Source organism: Canis lupus, unplaced genomic scaffold, assembly GCF_011100685.1.
Source record: "Canis lupus familiaris isolate Mischka breed German Shepherd unplaced genomic scaffold, alternate assembly UU_Cfam_GSD_1.0 chrUn_S1694H1888, whole genome shotgun sequence".
NCBI lineage: Eukaryota > Metazoa > Chordata > Mammalia > Carnivora > Canidae > Canis > Canis lupus.
In genome coordinates this window covers 18429-44024 of record NW_023330542.1, presented here as the reverse complement: position 1 = coordinate 44024, position 25596 = coordinate 18429, and the positions used below count along the sequence as shown (strand labels likewise).

Sequence of the window (25596 nt, the reverse complement as noted above, 5' to 3'; positions counted from 1 at the left end):
TTTGAAGGTTATCTAGGTAATTTGGTGGGGACAGGTGACTTGGGGACCTTACTCTTCAGCCATCTTGCCCCACCCTCTTCCCTAAATATTGTTTAAGGAGGTATATATGGGTGCCAGGTTGACAAGGAGTGAACTGGGATGGTTAATTTTATGTGTGACCTTGGCTAGGCCATGGCACCCAGATTTTAAATCTGACACTCAATCTCGATGTTGCTGTGAAGGTTTTTTTTATGTTTCTTTTTTGTTTTGTTTAATGTGTGATAACCTTAAATCAGTTGACTTCAGGTAAAACAGATTACCCTCCATAATGTGGATGGACCTCCACCAGTCAGTTGAAAGAATTAGGAAAAAAGACTGAGGGCTGCCCAGGAAGAAGGACTTCTGCCTGCCGCTGCCTTCCGTCTGGCGGCTGTAATGTCAACGCTTCCTGGGTCTCTAGCCTGCCAGCCTGCTCTGCAGTTTTCCAACTTGCCAATACCCACAACTGGGTGAGCAACTCCTTCAAACAAATCTCTCTGGCTATGTGCACACATCTTACTGGTTCTGTTTCTCTGGAAAATCCGGACTAACACAACGTGTGTGGATATGTGTGCCTATGAGGGCAATAACGACACAAGGGGGTCGAGGGATTAGGAATGGGCTCTCTGTGTCCTTTACTCATTTCATTGTGTATGTTCATGTAGTTTTGAATTTGTAATATGTATTTATATACCAGTGGTATCAACTTCTTACCAGGCATATGCGTTGTAGCACTCTGTAGTTGTCTTTTTGCCTTATATATGATACTTTATGCTCTATAAAATTCATATTCTTTCTGTAATTCAATTTGTCAACTCTTTATATGAGTTTTGTGCCATTATTATTTTTTTTTAAATTTTATTTATTTATGATAGTCACAGAGAGAGAGAGGCAGAGACACAGGCAGAGGGAGAAGCAGGCTCCATGCACCGAGAGCCCGACGTGGGATTCGATCCCGGGTCTCCAGGATCGCGCCCTGGGCCAAAGGCAGGCGCTAAACCGCTGCACCACCCAGGGATCCCTGAGTTTTGTGCCATTCTTATTACACCTTGCCCCACTTAATACTTAAGCAACAATCATGTCTATGTTCTACTGATTTTAGGATATCGATTTATCATTTATTTTTAAAAGAAAGACTTGCAGAGATGAAGAAAACTACAATTTGTTAAGTGCTCATTTGTAGCTCAGAAGGGAGCATAGTGGGAAGGCCCAGAGGAAAATTAATTCAGTCTGAAATGCTTCCCATATGATCTCAGCAGTGCCCCCCTCCGGCTGCCTGAGAGATGAGGGACAGACTCCTTGGGTGAAAAGGTAATGTCAGAAGGCCTTCGGTAGTCAAACATGTTTACTGAATGGTCCCAAAGCCATTGATAGCTAATATCCAAGGCCAAAGTGTCAGTCCAAGTGATATGCTTGCAGCCACGTGGTTGACTCACCACTAAGTCCAAGCAGCTGAATGGTTGGGGTGCTGCCCTGCCTGGAGGCAGAGGCAGGAACCAGATGACCTCCTTACCCCATCATTCTAGGAATCAGGAGCTGTGCTCCCACGTGAGCCAAGGCATGGATATCCTCACCACCCCACCCCACCCCCATATGTCAGCCCACTGGAACAACTTGAACAAATGTCATGGCCAGGTGGAACAGTGGCTGACTTCTGAAGAGGGGCGTGGCCATCACATGTCACTAGGCCTATCTTGGAGCATGATCTCTCATGAGGGTGACTGGAATCATCAGGAATGGCTGTTCACACACTTCCAAGTCAGTGTTAATGCTAGTGAAAGGCTTTTAAAGGTCTATTAACCACGCATACATGCGCAAGCGTGTACTAGTTGCTGAAGGGGAATGAGAAATATGAGACACAGTTGTGTTGTAAAAGGATTTATTAATCCTTACGTAGGTAAGACAATGTTACATAAAGGATACTGAGCAAATGAGACTTGAACTGCATCGTCTCAGAAAGGAAAATATCATGGTGTAAAGCCTAAGAATGGGGTAGGGAGAGACATGTTTACAGTATAGCCAATGTGCCAGTTCTTGGGAAGCCAACAGAAACTGGAATAGTTGTACAGAGTCATGCTGCACAGAGCCTTGCCTGTCCCTAAAAAATGCTGGCCTTGACCCTGAACACAGTGGAGCCCTGGATGAGGCTATCTTAAGGTCACGGGCAATTTTTCCTGGAGTGGGGGATGGTAGAGAGAAGCATGTGTTCTCCCCAGTGCATTAAGGAGAAACCATGACAGATGAGTGGCAGTGGAGCACCACAGAAGGCCACGTACTCTGAGATATCTGATGGTTAGAGTAACAGACAAGGTGGATTCTCTCTCTCTCTCTCTCTCTCTCTCCTTTTATCTGTATCTGTGTTTATATCTACATCTCTATGTCTACATAATATATAGAATTATCCACATATGTAATACACACACGCATACATCAGTTAAAGAGCCTAACATAGTGACAGTCATGTACGCACATACATTTCACCAGCTGTTGGTTCTCCTTGCCTGTTAGGACCCAGGGATAGATATTATTGAGTCATATCGGGCTCATCTCAGGCTCTGGAGAAGTATTGTGGAGACTTCTGGAGGGAGGACTTTCTTCTCACAATTATCCAGGTCTATTTGTCTTTATCTAATTAATTTGCTTATTTTTTTAGATATGTTGCCCTCCAGACATGGAAGGAACACCTGCTATATGCCACATTGACATTAGTCTTTATCTTACTCTCCTAAAAACGTTCCCCCAAATTCCTTCAAAGAACCTTGTGTCCATGTAGAAGCAAAGCAGCGATACTGGAGATTCCTACTGAATGAGTCCCAAGCCCTCCTGTTCTATAAGGTCTTCCCACCTCTTAGGCCTTGGGGCATCCTCTCCGTGGGGCCTTCTCCCACATACACCCAGCCTGGAACCCTCTCGCTGACTCTCTCCCTTCGTGCTTTCTCATCCACAGGCTCACCCTCCTCCGGCCTATAAGACAGATTCTCTTCATCCCATGCAAAGCAGTGCAGCTTTTCTCTCTGTCTCCTCCTCAGGAGTATTGCTATATGAAAATGTATGAAAGACCTCAGTGGGAAAAAATGGTCATTTAAAAAGTCAGATGGAAAATAGCTGTGCTCTGAAAACAATCCATTCCCTTTTAATTATTGATGGATAGATAGTTCACATGTGAGTGTCCACTGTGCTTCCCTCCCATGATTCTACTGACCCTCATGACACCATTGAGAGTCATTTCTGTCTCCTGCTTCAACGTTGAGGAAACCAAAACTGAGAAAAGTTAGGTGATTTTCACAAGATCACATGGCTAATGACTGGCAGGACCAGGATTCTGTCCCAGGTGGATCTTACTCACTTCTAATCCAGGCTTTTCACTGTGATGGTGTGAACACGTAGGTACACGCACACGCAGGCACACACCCGTGCATACACACATGCATTTGCATACACGCATACACACAGGATCTGCCAGCATGGCAGGGACAGAAGCAGAGACATGTAGAGGTTTCTGTGGGTCTTCATTCAAAGCAGACACATCAGGGCGTTAAGACAGGAGGGGTTGGGGGGTGGGGAGTTGCTAGACTCCAAGAAGGCTATGTGAGGAACAGGCAGCTATAAGAATGAAGTGGCACTGTTGGTGGCAATGTCCTGGGCTTTGTGGGGAGACTGGGAGGCACTGCCAGTCATCACCTGTCACAGGATCATGTGGATGGCAGGAGGCTGTCTCCTCCTCCTGCCCAGGTGTTGTCTCGCAGGCTGGAGGCAGAGCCCAAGACTGGGATTGGAGGGCTGGCCCCTTGATTCTGTTCCACTATGAGATCCAGTATAATCTCTCCCATCCCCATAAATAATTAACACCAAACCACTAACAACATCTTTTTCAGAATTGCACACTATTTACGGGAGGCATCCCAAAATGCTACTGTGAATCATGAATATTTCTTCTATCTGAATTTTTACATTGGTCACCTGTACTAGATATATTCTTAAACTACTGATGGATATTAGTTCCAAACTTTGACTATGCCCTCCCCTACATTGCATGTCATCTGTTATCCTATCATGATGGGGACACTCAAATCCCACCTCTTGTGTTATGCATCACGTGACATATCACTCAAATGAGATTATAGCAACTTACTTTACGTTATGGCTTGGGTCCTATATTTGTTTACCTCCATTGATTCATATAGGGCTATGCAGAGTGAGTAGTTAATGGTCTTAAAATCCTATTACTAGCAGTAGCATTGACTTTTCAAGTCACAAATACCTATTCCTGATGAATGAGTTCACTCCCATAGGAGACCACTATCTGAAACACGTTCAGTGAGGTGTGTTGGCCACATTGTGCTAAGAGATCTTCCCCTGTTTCACCTGGGTATGACTTTTGTTCTCTTCTGTTGGGAGAGGTCATCAAGAGGATGTGACTGCTGTTTGACCCATGAGCTACATGGACCTTGATAATTAAAGACTTCTTGCCCCTTCCCCGTCCTTGACATGTGGATTCTAGTTCCTTCCATGCTCCCAGAGGCTGCTCTAAGGACACAGCCTTGAGATGGGGATGTGGCATTGAGACCACCTAGATATATGACTGAGCCCAGTGAAGATTTGGAGGGAAGGTATGGAGATTTATCTGTCTTGCAGCTGCCCAGTTCTAGCCTCTTAAGTTTCCTTGTTCATCAAACCTGCTGTCTACAAATCTGTAGTGGCCTGAGGCTTTCTTTGCTCTCTCCTTGCCCTATGTCGATAGAAGCTAGTTTCAGATTATACCAGGGAAGCTCCTGAGCAGCTTGGAGCCAACATTCATGCTGTCCCAGAGGACTTGGTAATGCAGAAGCGATCAGGACATGGATTCCTGCTCCTGATTTGTGGGATGATGGGGTTGAGATGCCATCTGATCCATGCCTCTGCCTCTATGCAGGGCAACACCCAAACCGTCAACTGACCTGACTTAGATGTAGGCAGTGAGTCAGCAGCATAGTTGTACAATGAAGACAAGATTTTAAGCTTTAGCTGAAAATCTCACGGCTTTATTAACAGTCCAATATATAAACATTTGACGAGCGAAGCATTGGCTTTCTGAGGTTTTCCATTTGTCAAAGTGTCTGTTGCACCTGTCTTCTTTTTGTCAAGCAGAGTACCATGCCCAGGTTACCAACCCCAGGAGAGCACTCTAAATACTGCTGCCCACTTCATCTCAGTATCAGACTCGCCAAAGAAAACACAATGCAGTCAAGCACTAGGTGGAATACCATTTCACTCATGTAGAGAGGATACGGAGTAAGACTGGTGTCCACAGTTGGCATTGACACCCCTCCCCATAGCCAGCACCACTCCTCTCATGTTGTAGTGGAGAAACCATGTCTCCCCACTCAGAGCACAGATGTAGCAATGGAGGTGGTCAGGTGCCAGCTTCTTTATCTGAGTGGCCCTCAAAAGACTGCATCCAGGGGCAGCCTGGGTGGCTCAGCAGTTTAGCGCCACCTTCAGACCCCAGGGCATGATCCTGGAGACCTGGGATTGGGTCCAACGCGGACTCCCTGCATGGAGCCTGCTTCTCCCTCTGCCTGTGTCTCTGCCTCTGTGTGTGTGTGTGTGTGTGTGTGTGTGTGTGTGTCTCATGGATAAATAAATAAATAAAATCTTAAAAAAAAAAGACTGCATCCACAAAACCTCTTTTCCCAGCACCATCGTCAACTTTTCATTATCTCATGGAATGAAGGAAGCATCGCTGAGATCTAACAGAAACAATGCAGACTGAGAAACTAGCTTTTCTCTATTTTTTCCGTGCTTCTAAGCCAGCACCAAGCAAATCTGCAATCTTTATTTTTTCCATCTTTACAAACCCTTTAAATTATATTAAATTAAATTATAAATGAGGAAGCAATATTCTTAGAGTCTAGGCGAAAATTCAGTTACTATTTTAAATAACATCTTTTAAAGTTACATTTTTCTTTTTCTTTTATTTTTTTTTTAAGTTTTATTTATTTATGATAGTCACAGAGAGAGAAAGAGAGAGAGAGGCTGAGACACAGGCAGAGGGAGAAGCAGGCTCCATGCACCAGGAGCCCGACGTGGGATTCGATCCCGGGTCTCCAGGATCGCGCCCTGGGCCAAAGGCAGGCGCCAAACTGCTGTGCCACCCAGGGATCCCTAAAGTTACATTTTTTTGAGTCTTGCTACTAATTTTTTCATATGTACCTCATATTTATCTCAACTATGCTGGGCTCTCCCATTACTTCTGAATTATTACAGTGTAATAATTCATTTCTTTTCTTTCTTTTCTTTCATTTTTATTTTTTTAACTTTTTTGACTCAAAGTCATAGAATGTTTATGTTATGTTATGAATGGTGCATTCATTTAAGCTTAATTCATCTGCCCCAATAAATATATTTGAGAGTTAATGAGTCACCCAAATCTTTATGTTAATTTGCATTCTCAAGAACAAATCATAAGTGATCATTTGCACATCACCTGGTGAATTTTGTAACAACAATGAGTTTTGTGAGCTAATTTTTGAAATGTATTATGAACTTGAGAGCTACCTCCTAAAAAACGAATTCATCTAAAGTCCATAGTTTACATTACGGTTTACTCTTGGAATACATACTATAGGTTTGGACAAATGTATGATATCTATCCATAATTAGGGTATTATAGGGAGTATTTTCACTGCCCTGAAAATCCTTGGTGTTCTGTCGATCACATCTCTCCTATCCTATCCTTCAACAACACTCTGATCTCAAAAAGATAAAAAGAAACACTGACCTTTCACTGTCTCCACAGTTTTGTCTTTTCCCTTTGTCATATAGCTGGCATCATACAGCATATAGCTGTTTCAGATTGTCTTCCTTCATTTAGTGATACATATTTATAGTTCCTTCATGTCTTTCCATTGCTTGACAACTTTCTTTTATAGTGCCAGATAACATTTCATTGTCTGGATATATCACAGTTCATTTATTCATTTACCGCCTGAAGGACATGGTGGTTGTGTCTAAGATTTGGCAATTGTGAAGAAAGCTGCTCTAAATATCTGTGTGCAGGTTTTTGCATCTACACAAGTTTTCAACTCCTTTGGTTAAATACTATAAGATTGGTTGATCATATGATAAGAGTACATTTATTTTTTTATAAGGAACCACTAAACCATCTTCCAAAATGGCTGTACCATTTTGCATTCATACCAGCAATAAATGAGAGTTCCTGTTGCTGCATCTCTTTATCTGTATTTGGTGTTGCCAGTGTACCAGATTTTGGGCATTCTAATAGGTGTACAGTGGTATCCCATTGTTTTAATTTGTATTCCCCTGAGGACATATGATGTGGAGTATCTTTTCACATGCTTATTAGTTATGTATACCTTCATTGGTGAGGTGTTTGGTAAGGTCTATTGTCCTTTTTTTTTTTTTAAGCTAAGTTGTTTGCTGTCTTATTGTTGAGTTTTAAGAGTTATTTATATGTTTTGAATAATAGTCCTTCATCATATGTGTCTTTTTCAAGTATTTTCTCATAGTCTGTGATTTGTTTTATCACTTTCTTAACTTTGTCTTTTGCAGAGCAAAAAGCTTTTAATTTAATCAAGGCTAGCTTATCACTTATTTTTTTTTCCTGTATTGTAGCTTTAGTGTTGTTTCTAAAAAGTCATCACCTTAGGATGACTGGATGGCTCAGTTGTTGAGCATCTGCCTTTGGCTCAGGGCATGGTCCCGGGGTCCTGGGATGGAGTCCCACATTGGGCTTCCCCCCAGGAGCCTGCTTCTCCCTCTGCCTATGTCTCTGCCTCTCTTTCTGTGCTTCTCATGAATAAAATAAAATCTTTTTTAATATAAATAAAAAATAAAATAAAATAAAAAGTAATCACCAAACCCGGGTTAGTTTAGGTCTTCTTCAATAGTTATCTTCCAGGAGTTTTATAATGCTTGATTTTACATTTAGGTCTGTAATCCATTCTGAGCTAATTTTTATGAAAGCTATAAGGTTTGTGTCTAGATCGATTTTTTTCTTTTTGCTTGTAGATACCCCCTTTTTCCAGCATTACTTGTTGAAAAGACCACTTTTGTTTCATTATATTACTTTTGCTCTTTTGTCAAAGCTCAATTGACTATATTTCTGGGTGTCTGTTCTGTTCTATTGATCTATTTTTCACTATTTTCTTAATGTCAAATAGTCATGATTATGTAGCTTTATAGTAAGTCTTAAAGTTGGGTAGCGTCAGTCCTACAACTTTATTTTTTTCCTTTGATACTGTGTTGGCTATTCAGGATCTTTTGCCTTACCATATGAATTTTATAATCGGTTTCTTGATAACCAAAAAATAATTTGCTGGGATTTTGACTGAGAACACATTGAATCTACAGACCAAGTTGAGAAGAACTGACATCTTGACAATATTGATTCTTCTGATCCATGAACATGGAATACCATTCCATTTATTTAGTTCTGTTTGATTTTGTTCATCAGAGTTTAGTAGTTTTCCTCATATTTATCTTACACATATTTTGTCAGATTTATACCTAAGTATTTTATTGTGGAGTGGTGCTAATGTAAATGGTATTGCATTTTTAATTTCAAATTCTACTTGTTCACTGGTATATGGGAAAATGATAGATTCTTATGTATTAATCTTTGTATCCTTCAGTCTTGCTATAATTCCTTATTAGAGCCAGGAGGTTTTTTGTTAATTTTTTTCAGATTTTCTACGTAGATTATCATATAATCTGCAAACAAAATAGTTTATTTCTTCCTTCCCAATCTGTATACTCTGAATTATCCTATTGTATTAACCAGAACTTCTAGTACTATGTTGAAAAGGAGTAGTGAGAGGGGACATCCTTGTCTTAAACCTGATCTTAGAGAAAAAGATTTGAATTTCTCATGACGTTATTTTTACTGCCTTCCATATTTTGAAATGGTGGTAATAATTCAAAATTATTCATTTATTACCAAGTATTAAAAGATTTTTAAAATTTTATTTGAGTATGGTTGACACACAATGTTACATTAGTTTTATGTTAAAATATCCATACTACTTAAAGCAGTCTACAGATTGAGTGCAATCCCTATCGAAACACCAACAACAGTCTCCACAAAACTAAAACAAATAATTATAAGATTTTTAGGGAACCACAAAAGCCCTGAATACCCTAGGCAATCTTGAGAAAGAAAAACAAAGCTGGAAGTATTACAATTCCAGATTTCAAGATATACTGCAAAGTTGTAGTAATCAAAACAGTATGAGACTGGCACAAAAACAGACACATAGATACATGGAATAGAATAGAGAGCCTAGAATTAAACCCTAGCTTATACGATCAATTATTCTTTGACAAAGGAGGCAAGAATGTACAGTATGGAAAAAAGACAGTCTTTTCAATAAATAGTGCTGGGAAAACTGAATAGCTACATATAAAAGGATGAAATTGGACCACTTTCTAACACCATACACAAAAATAAACTCAAAACAGACTAAAGACAGAGGCATCTGGGTGGCTCAGTCCGTTAAGCATCCGACTCATGGTGTCTGCTTGGGTTCTGATCTGAGTGGTGATTATCAAGCCCCGTGTCAGGCTCTGCACTGAGTGTGAAATCTGATGAAGTTTCCCTCTCCTTCTCCCTCTAACCTTCTCCTCTCTGCACTCGTGTGCTCTCTCTCTCTCTAAAACAAATAATTTTTAAACATGAACTAAGGACATAAATGTGAGACCAGAAAACATACAAATCCTAGAAGATAACACAGATAATCATTTCTCTGACATTGACCATAGCAACATTTTTCTAGATGCATCTCCTAAGGCAAGGGAAACAAAAGCAAAATACTATTGGGACTACATCAAGCTTTTGCACAAAAAGAGAAACAATTAACAAAATAAAAAAGCAATCTACTGAATGAAAGAACGTATATGAGAGAAGAAACGATGTTTCTGATAAGGGGTTAATATCCAAAATATCTAAGAAATTTGTACAACTCAACATTAGAAAAAAAACAGTTTGATTTAAAAATGGGCAGAGAACATGAATAGACACTTTTCTAAAGAAGGCATACAGTTGGCCAACAGACACAAGAAAACATCACTATCAGAGAGACCTGCCCATGCTCTCTCTCTGTCTTTCCAATTAGTAAATAAAGTCTTTCAAAAAAGTAAAAGTGAAAACAAAGAATTAGGGAAGATTGCAAACATAGAAAAGCATTAAAAATGTCCCTCCTGTAGTTGACCCTGTTCTCTGTCTATTGATGCCTCTGAAGCCACCAGGAGAGAACAGAGGAGAGAACAATGGTGACAAAAACAGGAAATGAAATCACTCTATGCCAAGTTACTGAACAGATTCTGTTTTATTGTTTCAATTCAACAGAATGCAATAATAGAAGTTGCAGAGGGACATGAGGTCTATGCTTTGGGATTCCCAGGGCAGCCACTGATAGGTGGAATGAGGTCAGGATATGAATTGTAGAGAAACATTTTCGGCTTCTGGAAACCACTGTTGAGGGATCCTCTGGCCAGAGCTCAAAGGTTTACTCAGATCTCTCCACCATTCAGGGAGGTCAGGAGAAGAGGGGGTCAGGGTTGACTTCAGCAGCAGCCTCCAGATGACTGACTGCTGCCCCCTCCACAGCAGCCCGAGCCCCCCGAGGGCTGACTGCAACAACCAGAGCCCCCCGAGGGCTGGCTGCAGCAGCCTGAGCTCTGGTGTCTCTGGCGGTGGGACCTGTGTCGCCTGTGGTGGCTCAGGCAGCAGCCACCACCCCCGGAGCTGGAGCCACAGCAGCCGCCACCCCCAGAGCTGGAGCCACAGAAGCCGCCACCCCCGGAGCTGGAGCCACAGCAGCCCCCAGAGCTGACACTGCAGCAAGAAGAGACTGGGGGGCACTTTGGGGGACACTTGGGGGGCACTTGGGGGTGGGGCACTTGGGAGGGGGCTGGCACTGCTGCTGGTTCTGCTGGCAGGACATCTCAGTGGGCAGGGTCAGGACCTGAGGGAGAGTCACACAGTGAGTCAGACCCAGGACACAGAGCCCCCCCTGCCCCACCCCTTCCTGCTCTCAGTATCATTTCTAGTGCCTTTATTTGATGAACTGTTTAAATGGAGTCCTTGATAATTCCACCCTGGAAGTTTCATTATTTCTAATACTTAGGCATATTCTCTCCCACTATGTCCTTTGTGTCTCACAATTTCTATTTTAAGGTAGGCAGGGATTATTCTGTCTTTCAAAAGAAGGAGATGGAGGCAAAACCAGTATGAAACAAAATCTATCATGATTAATTATCTGGTAAGTGAAGGTGGTAATTTTTTCTATCTTGTCAACCAGAACTCTCAAACTGGCCAGCCTGGAAACCAGATCAGAATATAAGTATTCTCTCTAAGAAAGAAAATTAGGAACTGTTACTTCCTAGATCATTTTGTTCTAGGACATGTAGATAGAAATAGATGGTCTGGTAGGCTGGCTGTTCCCACATGCATACTTTCTTACTGCGGCAGCTCAAGAATGGTATGTTTGTGCAGGTAGGGGATCCGAGTTCGGACACCCCAGCTGCAGTGTGATACCCTGCCATTTCTAGCACACCTGAAGCCTCATCCTGTATCTTAGCACAGTGATTCTGATCTTGGTGTCTCTGACTTCCTCAACAGACACCCAATTCCATTTCAGATCCATAGATATGTGGGATTCAGAGCTACCCAAAGCATCCTCAGATTAATTCTTTCTCTGTTGGTTGATAATTACCAGCTCATCTTGGCAAAGATGGTCACAATTTATGATTTTACTCTCAAATGTAACATCTTGTTAAAGCTGTTCTAGCAGAGCCTGATGGCCAGTGCTTCTATTCCCTCTGACCTGAGAACCTTGACAGCTAGAGCTCAATTTGGCACAACACAGAGGCACTGCTGTCCACTCTTCTCTCAGGGACTCAGCAGTGTACTCTCCCATCCATGTTTTCCTTTAGTCTTCACGAGGCCTCTCTCCCCCTCCCCACATGGCCTCCAGCCCCCAAGACCCTCTCTCACTTGCCCCTCTGCTCTGGTCTAAGCTCCCTCCCAAGAGATACTTACCAGTGCAGTAAGTCTGTAAGCACCTCAAGAGAGGAGTGTATGGAGCCACTCTGACCCTGAGGCCCTTTTATCCTGGCTTTGGGCTCTGTCCCAGCCTGTGAGACAGGACCTGAGCATGACAGTACTGCCTCATGCCACCCACATGGTCCTGTGACCTGTGACTGGTAGTGACTGGCAGCCGCTCCCTGCCTCCCTCTATGGGAACCCAAGGTAGCTGCTCCCCACTTGGAATAGAACTACTTAGAAAATGTGGCAGGGGAGAAAAACTGCAAACTTCCCCCACCTTACTCTCCCGCTGTTACTATAAGATACCTTCCTGGCTCAGTTTTGGAGCGTGAGTTCCCAATGTCTCTTTTCTTGCCCCTCAAATCTTAATTCAATGTTTTAATCTGGTTTAAACCACGTTTCATAGAATCCTCCAATTCTTTATCATCTTATACGTGAGAGTGTGTGTGCACACATGTATGTGTGCTATAGCAACCAAGAAACTGCTTGAGGAATCAGACCTTGGTTCTGCCACCTGTTACCTGCGTGGCCTTCTGAAAAATACCTCATCCTTCTTGTCCTCAGTTTTGTCCATCTACAATAAAGATAATATAAAAATAACCTTTGGGGGCATGTGTGAGAGAACCAATGAGCTAATGCAAAGAAAATTTCTGGTAGAGAGTTTGTAACATGCCATATTTTTAAACAAATGCCAACACATTCTTTTTTTTTTTTTAATTATAACTGTTTTCTAAGGAGAGTGAATCTGGTTAGAAAATATAAGACTTTTCTCTTTTGTTGAAATTGTTGGTAGGTTTTAGGAAGATAGTATGAGACAGGAATGAAGTTTTATAGATAAGGGAGAGAGAAAAGATCTGGTCTACCAGTGAGACTGAGAATTCGGAATTTCCAGGGGTCCTGTGGGAAGGCTGAAGTGAAGTCCACAGATGAGAAAGAGGAAAGGCAGCAAGGAAACAGTGAGACTGTGTAAGGCTGGGCATTGCCCAGCATAAAGCAGCCAATGGAAAGATACCCGTAGTGGAGTGGAGGCCAAAGTATGTTTAAGAACAGGCATAATTAAGACAACACATGATTTTTTGCCTCTTTCTGTTTTCTAAGCTTCTCCCAACTCCTAGTCTCTAAGGCCTTAATTCAGTTATATGAACACAGACTTTTCTTGAAAGTAGTACTGGTATTTTCACATTTTTAGGGGATAAAGGAAAGAGTCAGAGTTCACATCTGGGTTGATAGTAAGTCAGAAAAAGAGCCCTATCTATGACGGTGCAAGGTTATTAAATAACTAAACCACTTATCAGATGAAAAAGAATCAGAGCCAGAGAGACTGTGTGAGGGAAGTCTACTGCCTCCAGGCATGGGAAGAACTCTGGGATTTCCCAGATCCTCAATGGATGTTAATTCCATAACACCCAGGTCACTTGGTGTGGTATGAACCCTACTAGTATGTGGTTGAGGCATGTGTGTGTGCGCGCGCGCACGTGTGTGTCTATATGTACTTCTACTTAGAGATATTACAGAGACTATGAGAGAGACCACATATGTGACTATGTGTATGTGGGTGTGGGTGTGCACAAATACACATCTGTATATCTTACCATGTTTCTTTTAGCCTCTAGTAGCCCCTGGTGTCCAGCCTTCCCTGAATTGTTCTGCCTCTTGCCTATCATATTTCCTCTTTGTTCTGCTCCTCCTTGGCTTTCAATTCCTCATTGATTGTTGTTTGTTGGATTCTAGCCCTCTCCATCAAGAGTATTTACCCCAGATCATTAAGGATGTTTCTTCTTGGGGTCCCTGTGTCCACGATGGGCTCCAGTCTCTACTGACTGATGGTTGAAGCCTTTTGCGGTAGTATCCTTACTACATCTCCAGTTTAGGCTTTGCTACCTCTTTTTAGCAAAGTTCTTTTTAAGCTAACATGGCCTATTTTCTCTACTTTGAATTTATTCTCCCTGTTAACCCTCCATGCTTTGTTCCATGATCTATGTACTTCTAAAACTGTGCTGTTTAAATGTAACTTGCTGTGGTATCCTGTGTGAGTCTTCTCTCAAATACACTTATAACAAACTCTCCTTGAAAATGAATGGAAAATATCAGAGAGGGAGACAGAACACGAGAGACTCCTAACTCTGAGAAACGAACAAGGGGTGGTGGAAGGGGAGGTGGGCAGGGGATGGGGGTGACTGGGTAACGGGCACTGAGGGGGGCACTTGATGGGATGAGCACAGGGTGTTATGCTATATGTTGGCAAATCGAACTCCAATAAAAAATTATACAAAAAAAAAAAAAACACCCAAACAAACTCTCTTGAATCCCAGCTTGGGTCTTATATTTCTATATTCCTCATCAGCTCTAATACGGCACTATGCATTCCATGGATACTGAGTTCAAAAATCCATTCATTAATACTAGCACTAACTTTACTTTGATTGTGACTTAAGCCGTTATCATCAGGATTCTCACTATGAGATATTCACATTACTGTGTCCTAGCCTTATCACCTTGCAGAAATCTGCCAGCAAATTATCTGGGTGTGGGTCATATCGTTTCAAAGAATGTATTTAATGTGAGTGTGATTAAGATATTAATTGCTGGTTCACATAGGGAGTTCTGATTCAGGAACCCAACTCATCCATTCCAAGCATGATGAGACTTGTAAGCTATTCTGTCAGTGTCCTGACCCCACAAAGATCAGCACCCAAAACATCAGGCTGACTTGGGCTTAGGTGAAAAGATAACAGCATGATGTAACATTGAGGACTGGCACTAGATCTCAAGGGATTTATATAAACAATGGGTACTAGCAAAGGATGAATTTTCTGAGACAGTGTATTTCTTATGTTGTCAGGCTCTCATAATCTCAGGAGATAGGAAGGAAGAATGTTGAGACCTGGTAAGAATTAATTCAGCCTCAGTGTTCTTGAGCCAGCAACTATAAGTCTCTATAGTACAAACAATAAGTCAATATTCCAAAATTACTAAAATACGCTCCTAACTGTTCCTTTATAATAGGTAAACTATTTTAAGCATGGCAAAAAATATTGACAAATTTCATCACATAGGAAAAAATTCTGTATGACAGAACACATCATTTTTTAAAATTATGGAAACATTGATCAAATAAGGAAAAAATAAAATCTATAGGTCAGTAATGGAATTAAAATTCATAATAAACAGTAAGTTCTTACAATTTTAAAGAAAATAAATAAAACGATCTACAAAGCAACGAGCTAAGCATAGGAACAAATAGCTTAGAAAGAAATATAAGTGACTACTAGATTTTGAAACATATTGTTTTATGTTTGTGCATACAAATAACCAAAGAACTACATATAAAACAAGGATGACTTTCCAGTAATGAGTTCTGGTTAGATTTATTCCTTTATACTGAACTGGAAAAGACTTAGGATGGATAACAAAGTTCACTATTGCTGATCAGAAATAGGTCTTGGTGTTTTTGGAAATATAAATTGCCATAACCATCTGGATGGAAATTTGATGATTCATTTTCAACACATAATTGTTGTGTATATAAATTAAAATTTTAAATAAGCCTACTTTAAAATGAGCATAATTGCTTTAATATAGCAATTGAGCTTCTAAGAATGTAACCCAAGGAGAAAGAAAAGATTTGATAAAGAAAATCATGTAAGGGACTCCTGGGTGGCTCAGCAGTTGAGCATCTGCCTTCGGCTCAGGTCGTGACCCTGGGGTCCTGGGATCGAGTCCCACATCAGGCAGGCTCCCTGCGAGGAGCCTGCTTTCCCCTCTGCCTGTGTCTCTGCCTTCCTCTCTCTGTCTTTCATGAATAAATAAATTCATGAAATTCCTTAAAAAAAAAAAAAAGGAAAGAAAATCACGTGAATAAGAATGATTACCACAAGAAATAAAAATAATACTAAGAGTTAGAAAAGTTCCAAGATATAAGATCAGAATACAGAATAAGGGATCCCTGGGTGGCGCAGCAGTTTGGCGCCTGCCTTTGGCCAAGGGCGCGATCCTGGAGACCCGGGATCGAGTCCCACGTCGGGCTCCCGGTGCATGGATCCTGCTTCTCCCTCTGCCTATGTCTCTGCCTCTCTCTCTCTCTCTCTCTCTCTCTGTGACTATCATAAATAAATAAAAATTAAAAAAAAAGAATACAGAATAAATTAGATTTATATTAATAGAAATAAAAGATCCAAAATTACAATTTTTAGAAGTTGCTATTTAAAATAGCAAAAATTATAGTATCTAAAATATTAATGTAAAATATTTTTGATAAAATAAGGAGTCTTTACTGAAAGGCATTGCAGAATATCAAAATAGAGATATATCATATTCTTGAATGGCTCAAAAGGAAAATCATGAAAAATATCTGACAATCCTTCACATATAAATGCATATATTTAGCAATATTTCTATCAAAATTCTAAAGATGTTTTCTTTTCCTTTATTTTCATTTGTGACAAGTGACAAGCTGCCTCTAAATTTTATATGAAAGAGCAAAGGTCTGGTAATCACCAAGATAATCTTAAAGAGGGGAACAAAGTTATGGAACCTATGTGATATCACAATAGATTACACACCTATAGTAATTAAGGCAGCAGGATATTCTCACTGGGACAAACAAATTGGCAGTGAAAAGAATGATCAGGCCAACTATAGAGCTGTACAAATGTGGAAACTCAGTTATGATTGAGGAGGTATTTCAAATTAGTGGGGAAAATAAAATATTTGATTATCATAGACAACTGATTTTTCATTTGGAAAAAAATGTCAAAAAATATAAAATGTACAAAAATTCCATTCTTAGTTAAAAAAAACCCTTAATTTAAAAAAGAAAATGAGTTTTTACAGCTTTTTAAGGAAAACAAAATTCTGAACAGATTTCTGGGCTTACGGATGGTTGAGACTTCTTAGAGTCATGAAAAGTGCAAATAGCATTGTAAATGTTGCAGAGATAGAGCTATATTAAAAAGTGAAATATCTGCTCATCAAATGACACCATTAAAAAGCAAACAAGAGGAAAGATGTTCACAATTCATTTAATAATAGTGCCTTAGAAACCAGAATATTACAGATTCTAACAAAAAGAGACAAATGGAAAAATTTTAAGAGAACAGATAATTCACAGAAAAGGAAACCAAAATGATCAACAAACATTAAAAGATGCTCATGATCATTACTAAGCAGAAAACACATATTAAAGGTACAAGTGTACATCAATTTATATACATCAAATGGTAATAATTTAAGTTTAGCAACGATGTACAGAAAGAGTGATTCTTATAAACCCTAAGTAGAAACAGAAATTGAAAAGAGCAAATTTGAGGGATGGACATGATTGAAAATTCAACAGTTCCACTTATAGATGCATACCCTGGAGAGTCTCTCCAACACATACCCATGCAGACATGCACACAAATCCCCATAGCTGCAATATTTATACAGCAAATAGTACAAACAACTTGAATGTCCGTCCAAAAGAGACAGGGTATCAAAATAACACTGTACTCATAAGATGGATACTATAAGGTTGTAAAAATGAATAAAATGACAGCTACACAGATCAACTTGAATAATCCACAAAAAGAATTTTTAAAGAAGAGAGCAAGTTGCAGATGAATACCTCAAATATGATGCCATTTCTATAAAGTTGGAACCACGCACATTATAATAATAATGTGTCAGGATTACCAGGACAGAATAAAACATGAAGGAATATAGTAAGAACTTGGCTGGAACCCAGTTGTATGTAACCATTAAATTAACATTTGGGAGGAAAGAAAGGAAATTGGGGTCAGGGGTATGGGTTCCAAGAATGGGAGGCTAGAGTCCTGAGTGGCAGATGGTGGTAGGAATTCACTCTCAAACCCCATTTCTAAACAGCCTTATTACTACCCTGGGCCCTGTGGAAAGAGGCAGGAAGGAGATGCCAGTCGCTACCTGTCACAGGACCAAGTAGGTGGCAGAGGGCTGTCCCCTCATGCCCAGGTCCTATCTCACAGGCGAGGACAGAGCTCAAAGCCAAGATAAAAGGGCCTCAGAGAAGAACCCTTCCATGCACTCCTCTCCTGAGGTGCTGACAGATCCAGTACTGCCTGTGCACTGGTAAGTGTCCTCTGGGATGGAGAGCAGTTCCTTCCACAAAGGGAGCTCAAACCAGAGCAGGGGGTGGGGCAGGGCCTTTGCAGTGTGTGTGTGTGTGTGTGGTGGGTGAGAAGATGAAGTTGGGTTCATGTCACCAAGAAGTCTCAGGGACACTGAGGGAGGGGCAGGGAGCAAGGAAGCCTGGGAATATGAGCAGGAGGAACCATATGAGGGTGACAGTACTTTGGAGAAACCAACTGATCTGTAGTTGTTGGTCTCTGGTGGAAGGATTTGCAACATTGACCACTGTACCGACCTAAACTGTTGTCAGAAGAGGAGAAGTCAGAGCTGACTGATTTATTTTAAATACTGAGATTAAGGACTGCAGAGTTGAATAGGAACAATTCAAATCTTGATGATGAGTGTTAGTTTAAGGTGAGTGTCTGCAAGATGCCACAGCACCATACCCACTTAGGGACCTGGTGCAAGTCCCAGCTTACACTAAATTATCTTTTCCTCAGCTCTTTCAGCCAGTCAATCTCCAACGTCCTTTGCAGCTAGGAACATCTATGTCCCTATAGGACAAGGTTATCTAGAAAGTTCTCCAGAGGGAATGACTGGTTTCCCTAAGAAATAATTTCATTTCTAAACTGCTACCTAGATAAATTATTTCTGAGATTTTTATATAGATTAACTGTTCCAAGTGTTCTGCTGTAGAAAATTTCCTCTAGATGTTTGATTTTGAGAATGTTTCATAACATTTTTTGGCGGAAGTTCTCCACTTATATAACAGATGAAACAACTCATAACATTCGACTCAAAGAGATGATAGGAGAACATTAGCGGAACTATTAGAAATAATGAACTAGGAGGCAAAAATACTTGATTTCCTTTCTTTGAGAGAATATTTACATTCTGATCTGGTTTCCAGACTGGCCAGTTTGAGAGTTCTGGTTGACAAGATAGAAAAAATTACCACCTTCACTTACCAGATAATTAATCATGATAGATTTTGTTTCATACTGGTTTTGCCTCCATCTCCTTCTTTTTAAAGACAGAATAATCCCTGCCTACCTTAAAATAGAAATTGTGAGACACAAAGGACATAGTGGGAGAGAATATGCCTAAGTATTAGAAATAATGAAACTTCCAGGGTGGAATTATCAAGGACTCCATTTAAACAGTTCATCAAATAAAGGCACTAGAAATGATACTGAGAGCAGGAAGGGGTGGGGCAGGGGGGCTCTGTGTCCTGGGTCTGACTCACTGTGTGACTCTCCCTCAGGTCCTGACCCTGCCCACTGAGATGTCCTGCCAGCAGAACCAGCAGCAGTGCCAGCCCCCTCCCAAGTGCCCCGCCCCCAAGTGCCCCCCCAAGTGTCCCCCAAAGTGCCCCCCAGTCTCTTCTTGCTGCAGTGTCAGCTCTGGGGGCTGCTGTGGCTCCAGCTCCGGGGGTGGAGGCTGCTGTGGCTCCAGCTCCGGGGGTGGTGGCTGCTGCCTGAGCCACCACAGGCGACACAGGTCCCACCGCCAGAGACACCAGAGCTCAGGCTGCTGCAGCCAGCCCTCGGGGGGCTCTGGTTGTTGCAGTCAGCCCTCGGGGGGCTCGGGCTGCTGTGGAGGGGGCAGCAGTCAGTCGTCTGGAGGCTGCTGCTGAAGCGGACTCTGAGCCAAGAAGAACATACTTGGGGATAGCCAGTGGCCAAACCCTACCTCCTGCCCCTGCTCCAGCTCCCCCTCTGGGTCAGCTCAAGTGGCTGCGGGGTCTGAGTGCAGCCTTGAGCTCTGGCCCAGAGGATCCCTGTGCCCTGGTGTCCAGGAGCCAAAACCCCTCTCCTAAAAACCCATTTCCTCACCTCCCCCATATGTGTGGCTACCCTGGGAACCCAAAGCACAGACCCTGCACCCTTCTGTAGCGTACCTTGTTGTCAACCCAGCCTGATGTGCAACAATAAAACTAGAAATCTTCATTCCCTCTTGCCTTGATTGTTGTTTTCTATTCATTCCTACTTTATCTTTCTCATACTGGCCTCGACTTCTGCTTCCCCTGAGGCCTCGGTGTCTACAGAACTTACTCAGATTTGCCCCTTGGCACCACTAATGTCCTTGAGAGCAAAACCAATTTTTATTGGTTCAGAATCCAGTTCAGGAACCAACCTTGCCTTTAGTTGCCAGAATTTGTTAGTCCCCTCCCATCTGTGACAGTCCAGGCTTTTTATGGTTTGAAGATTTTGAAACAGTTTTGGCTTTGGTGGAATGCCTGTCAATTTGGGTCTGTTTGATGTTTCTTCCTGACTAGGTTCAGCCATACATTTTTGCAAGGAGTGTCCTCCTGAGGGCTGATACCATGCCTCATATGATATCCAGTTGTTGCATCCGTGGGTCCCTGAAAAGTTGGAATAGAGACATTTGGGAAAATCCTGATAAAGCCGAGACTTTGAATTTCTAAATTCAATTCCATCAGGTTGTTGTTGTTTTGTTTTGTTTTGTTTTGTTGGTTTTCTTTGTTTTTTGCCAGTAGAAGTACCTTTTCATATCATCTGAGGAGGTAAACCACACATCTCCTGAGGAAGCTGAAAGGCTCCTGGAAGTGGCTGCCTTCCAGTGCACTGTTGGTTCTCTTCAGGTCCCATCCCACCATCTCTCTTTGCTTCTGGAAGCACAACTCATCTCAAGGCCCCCTAAGCCCCAAAGGTGAAGTACACCTTTTGTTGATAGGGGTGACCTATCAGCAGGTATGCTACACTCCAAAAGAGCTACATGAGTTTTTCCAATTTATACAGATATAAACCCAGGGAATATGTGTGTACTGCATATTAAGGGTATGAGATAATTGTGGAAGGGACATAAAGTTGGATCGAGCCAGATTTATTCCTATAGGTCTGCCAAGCAGATGTCCTAGACTCAAGGCTATGTAGTGTGGTGGCAGTGGTGATGGAGGGGGTTGACAGGGCTCTAACCGGGTGTTTGGTTGGTTGGCTGAATCATGGACCAGAAGGTGGCTGACACTAAATGAAGATGAAATGCCAGGACTTCCTTGGCATATTACAGAGGAAGGGGTCCAAAGGTTTATTGGAATGTTACAGCGGAGTTATCAGTTGGGATCTGCTCGTCTTCTCTGGAAGGGTCGATAGGACACATCTCTCCTGACTATGAGAAATAAATTTGTGAGGAGACCACAGCACCCTTGAAGAGCTAGCTGATAGTTCTTCTCTGTAGGTTAGAAACTACAGTGGAATCTGATGCCACTGAATTGGGAAACCTAAATGCAGTAGGGATAACTGGACACCATTGGCAGCACTTAGGACCCAAGGCAAAGCGGGTGTGGTTACTATCCTGGAGAGCAGGGTCAAAGCAGCAATCAGAACATTCTGGCTCACAGAGCTGTGGCTCTGGCCAGTTCATCATGGTGGTTTGGAAGTGAAATTGATGGGAACGGTATTAATTTCTTACTTGATAGGTATCAGAGGAAAAACTCTAAGTGAACGAAACTCTGAGCCGTAAAAAGAGAATAATGCTCCCTCAATCAATTCCCAACTTTGAGCTAGTTAATAGACACGGAACACCTTGAATGAAGGGGAGGATGGGTCCTCTGGAGGAAGAACCCTTGTACTCTCCCAAAGACTTAAGCTACTAATATTTCCCCCGGCTTTCCCCAAAGGGACCTATGGCACCTTTTTTCCAGGGAATTGTGCACTGGGGAAAGAGAAAATAATCAGACTTTGGGGCTAACTGGACACTGGCTATGGACTGACACTAATTCCAGGAGGCTCAAGACATCACTTTGCTCCACTCTGCTCCCTATTTGGTAGGACGGGAGCTTCTGGAGGTCAGGTGATCGATGGAGTTTTAGCTCAGTTTCATCTCACAGTGGGCCCAGTGGGTCCTGAGCCCACCTCGTGGTTATTTCCCTGGTTCTAGAATGTGTGATAGGAATAGACACACAGAGCAACTGTCAGAATCCCCACATTGGTTCTCTGATCAGTGGAGTGAGGGCTATTGGGATGGGGAGGTCAACTAGGAGCCATTAGAACCGTTAGAACTGTCTCTACTCAGGAAAATGATAAATCAAAAGTAACACCACATCGCTGAAGGGACTGAAGAGATTAGTGATACTATAAATTTAATCTCAAGGATGCAGGGGTGCTGATTCCCACCACACGCCCATTTAACTCACCTGTTTGGTTTGTGCAGAAAACAGATGGATCTTAGAGAATGAGGGTGGGTTATTGCAAGCTAAAGCCAGTGGTGACTCCACTTGTAGCTGCTGTACCGGATGCAGTTTCCTTCCTGGAGCAAGTTAGCACATGCCCTGGTAACTGACATGCAGCTAGTAATCTGGAAAATGTTTTGTTTTGTTTTTTCCTTCATATCTGTCAGTAGAGACCAGCTGAAGTTGTTTATTTTCAGTTGGAAAGGCCAGCAATATACCTTTACTGTGTCCCTCCTCAGGAGTAGGACAATTCTGCTGCCCTGTGTCATAATTTACTTCTCAGGGATCTTGATGGTCCTTCCCTTTGACAAGTCATCACACTGATCCATTGCATCAATGATACTATGCTGATAGTACTTGGTAAGTAAGAAGCAGCAATTACTCTAGACTTACTGGCAAGGTATTTGCATGTCAGAGGGTAGGAAATAACTGACAAGAGGTAGTGGAATTTCCAGGGGTCCAGTGGTACAGGGCACGTGGAGATATCCCTTCTAAAGTGACACAGAAGTAGTTGCATCTGGCCCCTCCAGCAATAAAACATGAGGCACAACACCTAGCATGCCTCCTTGGATTCTGGAGGTAACAGAGCCTTCATCTGGGTTGTGCTACTCTAGCCCATCGACTGGGTAACTCCAACCCTACTTGTTTTGAAAGGGGTCTAGAATAGGAGAAGGCGCCAGGAGACAGCGCGATTCCACTGAACAGGAAGTGAAGACTGCCACCTGGTACTAGGCCTCCTCATGACTCGGAATCAACAGGCACAGAAGGTAGTTACTGAGCTCAGTGGAGTGATTGATCCTGATTTTCACAGAGAAAATTAAACTGCTCCTCACAGTGGAGGTGAAGAAGAGTCTCTGTGGAACACAGGAGACCCCTAGGGCGACGCTTGGTTCTGCCTCACCCTTGGATTAAAGTCCGTGGGAAACGTAAGAACCCAGTTCCAATAGGACTATTCATGGCCCATACCCTTCAGGAATGAGTATTGGATCACCTCACCAGCTAGAAAAGAATCACGGCCACAACCAGGAGTATTTCTTACTAAGAGCACTTCCTTCCTTTGTTATGAATGTGTGTGTGTGTGTGTGTGTGTGTGTGTGTGTGTGTGTGTGAGTGGAAACCCTTGGTTTCCTCCCATATCATATGACATAAGATATATTGACTGACGTATTTCAGTGTTGTTCAACATCACACAATAGAAGTGAAGCTAAGGATATTAAAGAGAAAGATCAACATCATTCAAGGACTTTATACCCTTTTCTGGAGAAAGGGTTTTTGCATTATCTGCTATACACAGCCTGACTGCATCACATTAGCTGGAAGTGTGGCCTGGTCTTTGTCTTATTTGGAGGCTAAATATTGTTGTTGTTTTTTTTTTTATAAATTTATTTTTTATTGGTGTTCAATTTGTCAACATACAGAATAACACCCAGTGCTCATCCTGTCAAGTGCCCCCCTCAGTGCCCGCCACCCAGTAACCCCCATCCCCCGCCCACCTCCCCTTCCACCACCCCTAGTTTGTTTCCCAGAGTTAGATTCTTTCATGTTCTGTCTCCCTTTCTGATTTTTCCCACTCATTTTTTCTCCTTTCCATTTATTCCCTTTCACTATTTTTTATATTCCCCAAATGAATGAGACCATATACTGTTTGTCCTTCTCCGATTGGCTTATTTCACTCAGCATAATACCCTCCAGTTCCATCCACGATGAAGCAAATGGTGGGTGTTTGTCGTTTCTAATGGCTGAGGAACATTCCATTGTATACATAAACCACATCTCCTTTATCCATTCATCTTTCAATGGACTCCGAGGCTCCTTCCACAGTTTGGCTATTGTGGACATTCCTGCTATAAACATCGGGGTGCAGGTGTCCCGGCATTTCATTGCATCTGCATCCTTGGGGTAAATCCCCAGCAGTGCAATTGCTGGGTCATAGGGCAGATCTATTTTTAACTCTTTGAGGAACCTCCACACAGTTTTCCAGAGTGGCTGCACCAGTTCACATTCCCACCAACAGTGCAAGACGGTTCCCCTTTCTCCAAATCCTCTCCAACATTTGTGGTTTCCTGTCTTGTTGATTTTCCCCATTCTCACTGGTGTGAGGTGGTATCTCACTGTGGTTTGGATTTGTATTTCCCTGATGGCAAGTGATGCAGAGCATTTTCTCATGTGCATGTTGGCCATGTCTATGTCTTCCTCGCTGAAGTTTCTGTTCATGTCGTTTGCCCATTTCATGATTGGATTGTTTGTTTCTTTGCTGTTGAATTTAATAAGTTCTTTAGAGATCTTGGAAACTATCTGATACGTCATTTGCAAATATCTTCTCCCATTCTGTAGGTTGTCCTTTAGTTTTGTTGACTGTATCCTTTGCTGTGCAAAAGCTTCTTATCTTGATGAAGTCCCAATAGTTCATTTCTGCTTTTGTTTCTTTTGCCTTCGTGGATGTATCTTGCAAGAAGTTACTCTGGCCGAGTTCAAAAAGTGTATTGCCTGTGTTCTCCTCTAGTATTTTGATGGAATCTTGTCTCCGATTTAGATCTTTCATCCATTTTGAGTTTATCATTGTGTATGGTGAAAGAGAGTGGTCTAGTTTCATTCTTCTGCATGTGGATGTCCAATTTTCCCAGCACCATTTATTGACGAGACTGTCTTTCTTCCAGTGGAGAGTCTTTCCTCCTTCATCGAATATTAGTTGACCATAAAGTTCAGGGTCCACTTCTGGGTTCTCTATTCTGTTCCATTGATCTATGTGTCTGTTTTTGTGCCAGTACGACACTGTCTTGATGACCACAGCTTTGTAGTACCACCTGAAATCTGGCATTGTGATGCCCCCAGATATGGTTGTCTTTTTTATAATTCCCCTGGCTATTCGGGGTCTTTTCTGATTCCACACAAATCTTAAAATGATTTGTTCCAACTCTCTGAAGAAAGTCCATGGTATTTTGATAGGGGTTTCATTAAACGTGTAAATTGCCCTGGGTAACATTGACATTTTCACAATATTAATTTTTTCAATCCATAAGCCTGGAATATTTTTCCATCTCTTTGTGTCTTCCTCCATTTCCTTCAGAAGTGTTCTGTAGTTTTTAGCGTATAGATCCTTTACCTCTTTGGTTAGGTATTCCTAGGTATCTTATGCTTTTGGGTGCAATTGTAAATGGGATTGACTCTTTAATTTCTCTTTCTTCAGTCTCATTGTTAGTGTATAGAAATGTCACTGACTTCTGGATATTGATTTTGTATCCTGCCACAGTGC

General features: G+C 41.9%; 2 long non-coding RNA genes across 2 annotated transcripts; one reads left to right on the top strand and one right to left on the bottom strand.

The window, feature by feature from the left end:
• Positions 1–10324: 10324 nt before the first annotated feature.
• LOC119878526 lies at positions 10325–12190 on the bottom strand. The gene is made up of 2 exons (XR_005386970.1): positions 12059–12190; positions 10325–10982 (listed from the first exon to the last, which is right to left on the bottom strand). It is a non-coding gene; the product is annotated as an uncharacterized LOC119878526 (long non-coding RNA).
• Positions 12191–17954: 5764 nt separating this feature from the next.
• LOC119878525 lies at positions 17955–20105 on the top strand. The gene is made up of 2 exons (XR_005386969.1): positions 17955–18151; positions 19416–20105. It is a non-coding gene; the product is annotated as an uncharacterized LOC119878525 (long non-coding RNA).
• The last annotated feature ends 5491 nt before the right edge of the window (positions 20106–25596 follow it).